General features: G+C 42.7%; 1 long non-coding RNA gene across 1 annotated transcript; it reads left to right on the plus strand.

Moving 5' to 3' along the window:
• The first annotated feature begins 755 nt into the window (after positions 1 to 755).
• On the plus strand, positions 756 to 4,477 carry LOC129411275 (uncharacterized). Its single transcript, XR_008633232.1, has 3 exons — positions 756 to 862; positions 2,557 to 2,610; positions 4,075 to 4,477. It is a non-coding gene; the product is annotated as an uncharacterized LOC129411275 (long non-coding RNA).
• Positions 4,478 to 7,191: the final 2,714 nt, after the last annotated feature.

The following is a 7,191-nucleotide window of genomic DNA, read 5'->3' on the forward strand; positions in this document are numbered from 1 at the left end:
TTTGTTCTTTGTTTTTTTAGTATCGATATCTGCAAAAAATGAGTATCTAGTTTCGATACTGGTTTTAGTATGTGGTTTTCGATACTGCTGACGTCCTGGTGCCCTCTGTCCGGGTTCATGTGTCTGTGTTTTGTTCGGGGGCTTAAACCTGTTACATAAGAGCAAACTGTAAAAATCAATGTGTGAAATGACACGTGGAGATTATAGAGACGTTTAGAAACTAATCCTGAGGGGGAGAGAGAACAGAGAGAGAGGGGAGAGAGAGAGACAGACTGAGGGGGAGGAGAGAGAGAGACACACAGAGAGAGAGACTGAGGGGGAGGAGAGAGAGACACAGAGAGAGAGAGACTGAGGGGGAGGAGAGAGAGAGACACAGAGAGACTGAGGGAGAGAGGAGAGACTGGGGGAGGAGAGAGAGGAGAGAGAGACAGACTGAGGGGGAGGAGAGGAGAGGAAAGAGAGTGTGTGTGTGAGAGAGAGAGAGAAGAACTGAGAAGGAGAAGGATGGAGAGAGAGGGGGGAGAAAGAAGGACAGAGGGGGGGCTACAGAGAAATAATGATGAACTGGACTGGACTTTCGGACCGTGCTGTGCTCAAGCACCATTGCTGTGGGTTCTGTGTTCCGCACTCACACCTGCACAACCGAACCACGCCCGATGACGTCATCAAACAGCGTTGTTAACATGTGCTGACACTTTTAGCGGAGATAAGATCTAAAAGCGGCAGAAATATGTAGTAAATAGTGAGGTTGTGACGTCCTTATGGTCCGCGCTCCTCTGAGTTTATGGAGGTAAAAACTGCGTGGAGCAGTGATGATGCCGGAGACCAGAGGCACATAAACTTCTGTGTGTTTTTATTGAAGGTGAGCGCGGGTTTGTCGTGTGTTTTGGAGCAGATTTTATTCACTGTTTTCCTCGTGTGAGTAACATGCGCGCACACACACGGCTCCTGTAGTAAAGTCGTGCGTGTGCGTGTACATGATCACCGTGTCATGCTTTGGCCCACCTCCTCCAACAGAGCCAAAGTCCCAAACGTGACTGAGCGTGGTTCGTTCCGCTCACACTGGACAAACATACTGCGTTTCGGGCCTGGCTCCACGCGTATTTACGCTCGTGCAGGGTGTATTTTGCCCTATGCGCTGCAACTTTTGGACGCGTAAGTTTCAGAATGCATGAAAAGTGAATGAGGGCGGCTCCAGTGCACGTGACAGGTGCGCGTATGTCCTGCGCGCGTAGATCTCATTGAGAAACACAGAGCCGGTGCCGCGAGGTTACGCGCGTAAACGCTGACGCGTGCAGTGGAGCCAGGCCCTTAGGGGCCATCCGAGCTTCGGCATGGTTCTAAAGTCCTAATGTGAATGCTTCTCTAGAAAGAGCAGAGAGAGTGGGAGGAGACAAGAGAAGGATGCAGATAAAAAGGAGGTGAGACCGAAAGATAGAGTTAGGAGAGAAGTGGAGGAGGAGAATGAATGGGGGAGAGGAGTGAGAGATGCAGACAGAGGGGACAGAGAGACAGGAGGAAGATGGAAAGGCTGAAAAGAGGAGAAGACAAAGAGAGGGAGAGCAGATCTCTGAATCCAGATCAAACTGAGGTGATGTGAAACAGAAGATGAAAACCACAGAGAGCCTTCTCATCATGACACTTTTACATGTGTCTCTGAGTTCATCATGTGGACGTCGTTACAACATCATCTTAAAATGCTCTGTCCCACCTCATGATGTCATCAGATAGACGTGCTCCTCTGTGTTTTTAAAGTCCACAAACGGTTAGGGATGTCACATTGGAAGGAGGCCGCGGGGAAGACCTTAAACACACTATCTCTGAGCTGGTATGGGAACACCTTGGAGTCCCCCTGGAGGAGCTGGGGGAAGCGTCTCGGGTGGGGGAAGTCTGGGAGTCCCTGCATTTCAAACTAGTTCAAGAGCAAGAAAAACAGAAGGAAGATTTCTGAATGAATGTTTTGTGTAGATGTGTAAAGTGATGTGTTTGTAGTAATTGCTGCTTTCAGTCTGACCTGTTCACCTCCAAACTCTCTCTCTCTTTCTCCTCCTCTCTGTCTCTCTTTAACTTTATCTCTCTCTGTTCAGACTCTCCACCGTTTCTGTATTTTTATGTTTTTTTCCTTGTGGATGTTGGTATTTTCTGTGGCCCGAGGACAGGAGCTCCCCGATCTGTTTCCAAACACAGAACAGACAGAAACTCAGACAAAAGACGAATAAACGCAGGGATGGAGGGATGCACGGACGGAGGGATGTGTGGGAGGAGTGTGGGCGTCTCCATAGAGATTCACATCTGCAGAGAAAGGCCCCAGGCGAACGCTAACTGAGCTAACAAGACTAAACTCTAAAGATTCACTGTAAAAAAATCAAAACAGTGAGGTTAAAGGTGCACTGTGTAACTTTTCTTCTGTTTGTCTCCATGGAGATGTCAGTGCTTTGTCTGGAGTGCATTAAAATAATCTTATTTTGTATTTATTCAGTTACACAGGTTTTTATTGCTCAAAAATACAGTGAAATATATGGAACTCTTAATGTGAGTGGGATTGCTTTTCCACAGATCTGACCTGCAGCTTGGCTTGGTTGGTTCACCTGTTTGTCGCCATGGAGATAAGTAAGTTTAATGTCATATCCTCCTGAGACCCGGCCCAATCATTTGTGTCCATTATAATGGACTTTGAGTTAACCAGTCGATCTTTGAAGTGTTCTGAGATCGATTCTTAACGGGGGACGAGGTTCCTCGGTTCCTCTGCCTGAATGTCCAGAATAAGAAATGAACCCAATAGGAGTTAGTTTGTGGCTGCACTATGAACAACTACAACTACTAGAACTACTAGAACTACTACAAACTACAACTACTACAACTACAACTACTACAACTACAACTACTACAACTACAACAACAACTACTACAACAACTACTACAACTACTACAACAACTACTACAACAACTACTACAACAACTACAACAACAACTACAACAACAACTACTAATAATAATAATCACAAAAATGTAATTGTACTTGCAAAAATATAAAACTACTTTCAGTTCTAGTTATCTATGGCTACGTTCAGACTGCAGGACTTAACGCTCAGTTCGGATTTTTTTGTGAAATCCGATGTTTTTGTGAGGTCGTTCACATTTCCAATTAAATGTGACTTGTATGTGACTCCAGTGTGAACATTAAATGGCCCAAAAGTGTCCCACATGTGACACTGGAGACACGATGACCTCAACCACAGTGAGCGTCTCTGTGTTTACGGAAGTTGTCCAAACATGGACGCAGCATTGAGCACCTGGAGATTTTAAAGTTCCTCTCGTACCGGAGCCAGAACATGAACAACTTACTTGTTTTAAGGAGGAGATTGAGAAGGAGAAGGACGAGGTTTTTGGTCGTGGTGTTTTGTGGGACAGCAGCAGCGACGTCCGTTGAAAGGAACATGTGGATGTGGAGACGGAGCCAAGAGTGGTGAGTGGTGATGTGCTTCACTTTAGTGACACAGAGTTCATTAACAATTTTCTCCTACTTCAGCGCAGAATAGTGACGTTTGTGTCTTGTTGATAACGTGTAGGTGGATGAATGCGCTTTGGCCGTTCACACTGAAGTCACATGTCAAAAGATCAGATATGTATCAGTTTCAGGAGCACATATCCAAGTGTCCTGGGTCACATTTGAAAAAAATCTGATCTGTGTCTTTCAGACTGTTGTTAAAAGATCAGATACAGGAACATAGAGGCCAAAAAATCAGATGTGGGTCACTTCAGGCTGCAGTTTGAACGTAGCCTTATAGGCAACATAACTAATAAGACAAGTTTCTAGTCCATTGTGATTCAAATAGAGATGTGTGTGTCTCAAGTGCAATGGGAAAAACAGACAATAAATATTAAAATAATACAAAAAAGCAAACAAACAAATGACTAAACATTATGCAATGCAATAATGCAAATGCATTATAATGAGGGCCCCAAACTCAATTCACCTAGAGCCCACAAATTAAATTAACTCTGCCACTGGATAAAAACAAAGCAAAATAACCTGCATTTGCTGTTTATGAATACTTTTTTTTTTTTTTACAGTGTATGACCCTGTGGCTAATGCTAACCGAGCTAACCCCACAGACACTGGAGGATTGTGGGTGCTCTGGGGCTCGGAGCAGAGTCAGAGAGCAGAGAGGAAGAGGAGGAAGAGGAGGAGGAGGAGGAGGAGGAGGAGCAACCAGACACATGGATGGATGGATGGCCGGAAGGAAAAATGAAAGACAGGTATGTACAAAAAAAAAAAAAAAATCTAGTTTCTGTTACTACAGCAAGTACACGAGTCCACCATCCCCCACACACAATATACAGTATACAACAGCAGGATACAAAACTACACAACAACTTGACAAACCTGACTCCATTATAATAATGAAATACAACAATATTTCCAAACAATAAAACAGGTCCAAAACAAAACAAAACAACATTAAAACATACAATATCTGGAGGAAATATTTATAACAGTTTCATTCTCCCCTACACTTTATGTTACAGTTTTTATTTATCTGATTCAGTATACTTGATTTTGTGGTCTTTGTGGTGTAATTAACTGCACATCACCCCCGTACCGTATGTGTTATTTCAGGCATGGTTCCATGGTCTAAGGCAGGGGTGTCAAACTCATTTTGGTCCGGGGGCCGCATCCAACCTACTTTGATCCCAAAGGGGCCGGATCAGAAAACTCATGTCATATAAACCCCAAAAATAACAATAAGTTCAAATATTTGTGCAGAGAAACGCAAATCTATTACAGAAATCTTTTTTAATTGATGAACTCTTTCTTATTATATGTTTATAATATTATGAACAACCTGAAACTTTAAGAAAAATGTCAATTTCAACACAATGTTTGAACATTAACTTGTATGTAAACAGGAATAAGTCCAATTTTTCTTGGAAAATCCTGCACTCGGCTTTTGTCATGTTGGACATTTTTCTGATGAGGGTGTCACGGTCAACAGTCAAAACGATCGTCCTTTAAGAGCGTTTGGAAAGAGACAAGTCTTCATTTGTGCTGCTCTGGTGGGAGGGGCCACGTACAGAGACGCTGCTATGCTGAGCACCGCAGAAAATTACCAATATTTTAATAGAAAATATAATTAAAATATTTTTGTACAAAATCACCCAAGGGCCACATTAAAAGTCTTGGAGGGCCGGATCTGGCCCCCGGGCCTTATGTTTGACACCTGTGGTCTAAGGTAAAGTTTTTCACAGTATCAGCGAAGATGCTGGACTTTTGCGCCGCATGCGAACGAGCGGAATAAAAAGACAAAAGTAAGATTTTATTTTGTAGGACCATGATACTAAATACCAGGACTGAACCAAGACTCAAGTAGGACTAAACCAGGACTGAACCAAGACTGAACTAGGACTGAAGTAGAACTAAACCAGGACTGAACCAGGACTGGACCAGGATTGAACCAGGTCTAAACCAGGACTAAACCAGATCTAAACCTGGACTAAACCAGGACTAAACCAGAACTAATCTTGGACTAATAGATCCTTGAGCTCCACACAGTGCTCCTTGTTCTGTGGGAAACACTGGTGTCGCCTTGTCTCCGACTGACGTTCATTCATTTAAAGCAGAGTTACCCAGTACCAAGATGGCGGCTTTGTTGACGCATTTGTTCCAATAGACCGCGGTCATCCATGTGAGATCTACTTTTCTATATCTATGGTGTTATAATAGAGAGAATATAACATTTTCCATACAATAACAAAGGTAACAAATAATAAACAAAAACTAAATACCAGGACTGAACCAAAAGTCAAGTAGGACTAAACCAGGACTGAACCAAAAGTCAAGTAGGACTAAACCAGGACTGAATCAGAACTGAAACAGATCTAAACCAGGACTGAACCAGGACTGAAGTAGGACTAAACCAGGACTGAACCAGGACTGAACCAGGACTGAATCAGAACTGAAGCAGATCTAAACCAGGACTGAACCAGGACTGAACCAGGACTGAACCAGGACTGAACCAGGACCGAACCAGGACTGAAGTAGGACTGAAGTAGGACTGAAGTAGGACTAAACCAGGACTGAAGCAGATCTAAACCAGGACTAGACCAGGACTGAAGCAGATCTAAACCAGGACTAAACCAGGACTGAAGCAGATCTAGACCAGGACTAAACCAGGACTGAAGCAGATCTAAACTAGGACTGAACCAGGACTGAACCAGGACTGAACCAGGACTGAACCAGGACTGAACCAGGACTAAACCAGGACTAAACCAGGACTAAACCAGGATTGCACCAGGACTGAACCAGGACTTTTTCCATACAATAAAAGGTAACATGGAGAAGTAAATGAGTGATGTACAATATTTACACATTACACATTAAATACACATTAAATTAGCATATTTTTTGAATTGGCTTTGTATCCCAACACTTTTCTGTGATTTCCGTTCGTTCCAGTTGATCGTTTGCTCTCTCACTCACACAAAGTGGCATCCATCTTGATTAACCCGGTGAGACGACTGACCCTCCCGTCTGTTCTGTCTGCTCCTTTTGTCTTCGACTTCTCATTATCACAAACCTCGAAATGTGTCACTCGTTAAATAAAACTCATTAACACTCACTCTGTCGTCACGGTAACGCCTGTAAACGACCCATTAGCTCATTAGCGTTAGCCCGGTGTTTGTTTATGAGGGCGGGGCCACAGTCTCAGCTGTTTGTTCTGTTCAGACGACCGGTGTAAATATGAACTCGACAAATCATTAACAACAATCAAAGGAATTTACAGCTTTAACTCAGAATACACACAGAGCAGCTGAAGCACGAGAGACAGGAATGAAATCTGAATCAAGTTTATTTATTTGATTTCATTCATGAAGTTTAAAGCTATAACAATGTCAAAAGTCTGAATAAACAGTCGAAAGGAGCAAGGTCCATTAGGTACCACTGCTCCTTTTGAATTTCAATTAAGAACCAAAAATAATAAAATGGGAATTTATTTTGAGTTTATTTCATTTTTCTGTTTTAGTGTCAAAAACATCAACAAGAACAAAAAAATGATTTTGATCTCTATTTTCAATATTCAATTTAAATTTAATTTAAAACACCAGTCAAAAAAACGGTCATCTACTACTACTACTACTACTACTACTACTACTACTGCTACTACTACTACTACTACTACTACTACTACT

The sequence above is a fragment of the Boleophthalmus pectinirostris genome, unplaced genomic scaffold (assembly GCF_026225935.1).
Source record: "Boleophthalmus pectinirostris isolate CB_2022bp ecotype Guang Dong unplaced genomic scaffold, ASM2622593v1 HiC_scaffold_10, whole genome shotgun sequence".
In the NCBI taxonomy this organism is placed as follows: Eukaryota; Metazoa; Chordata; class Actinopteri; order Gobiiformes; family Gobiidae; genus Boleophthalmus; species Boleophthalmus pectinirostris.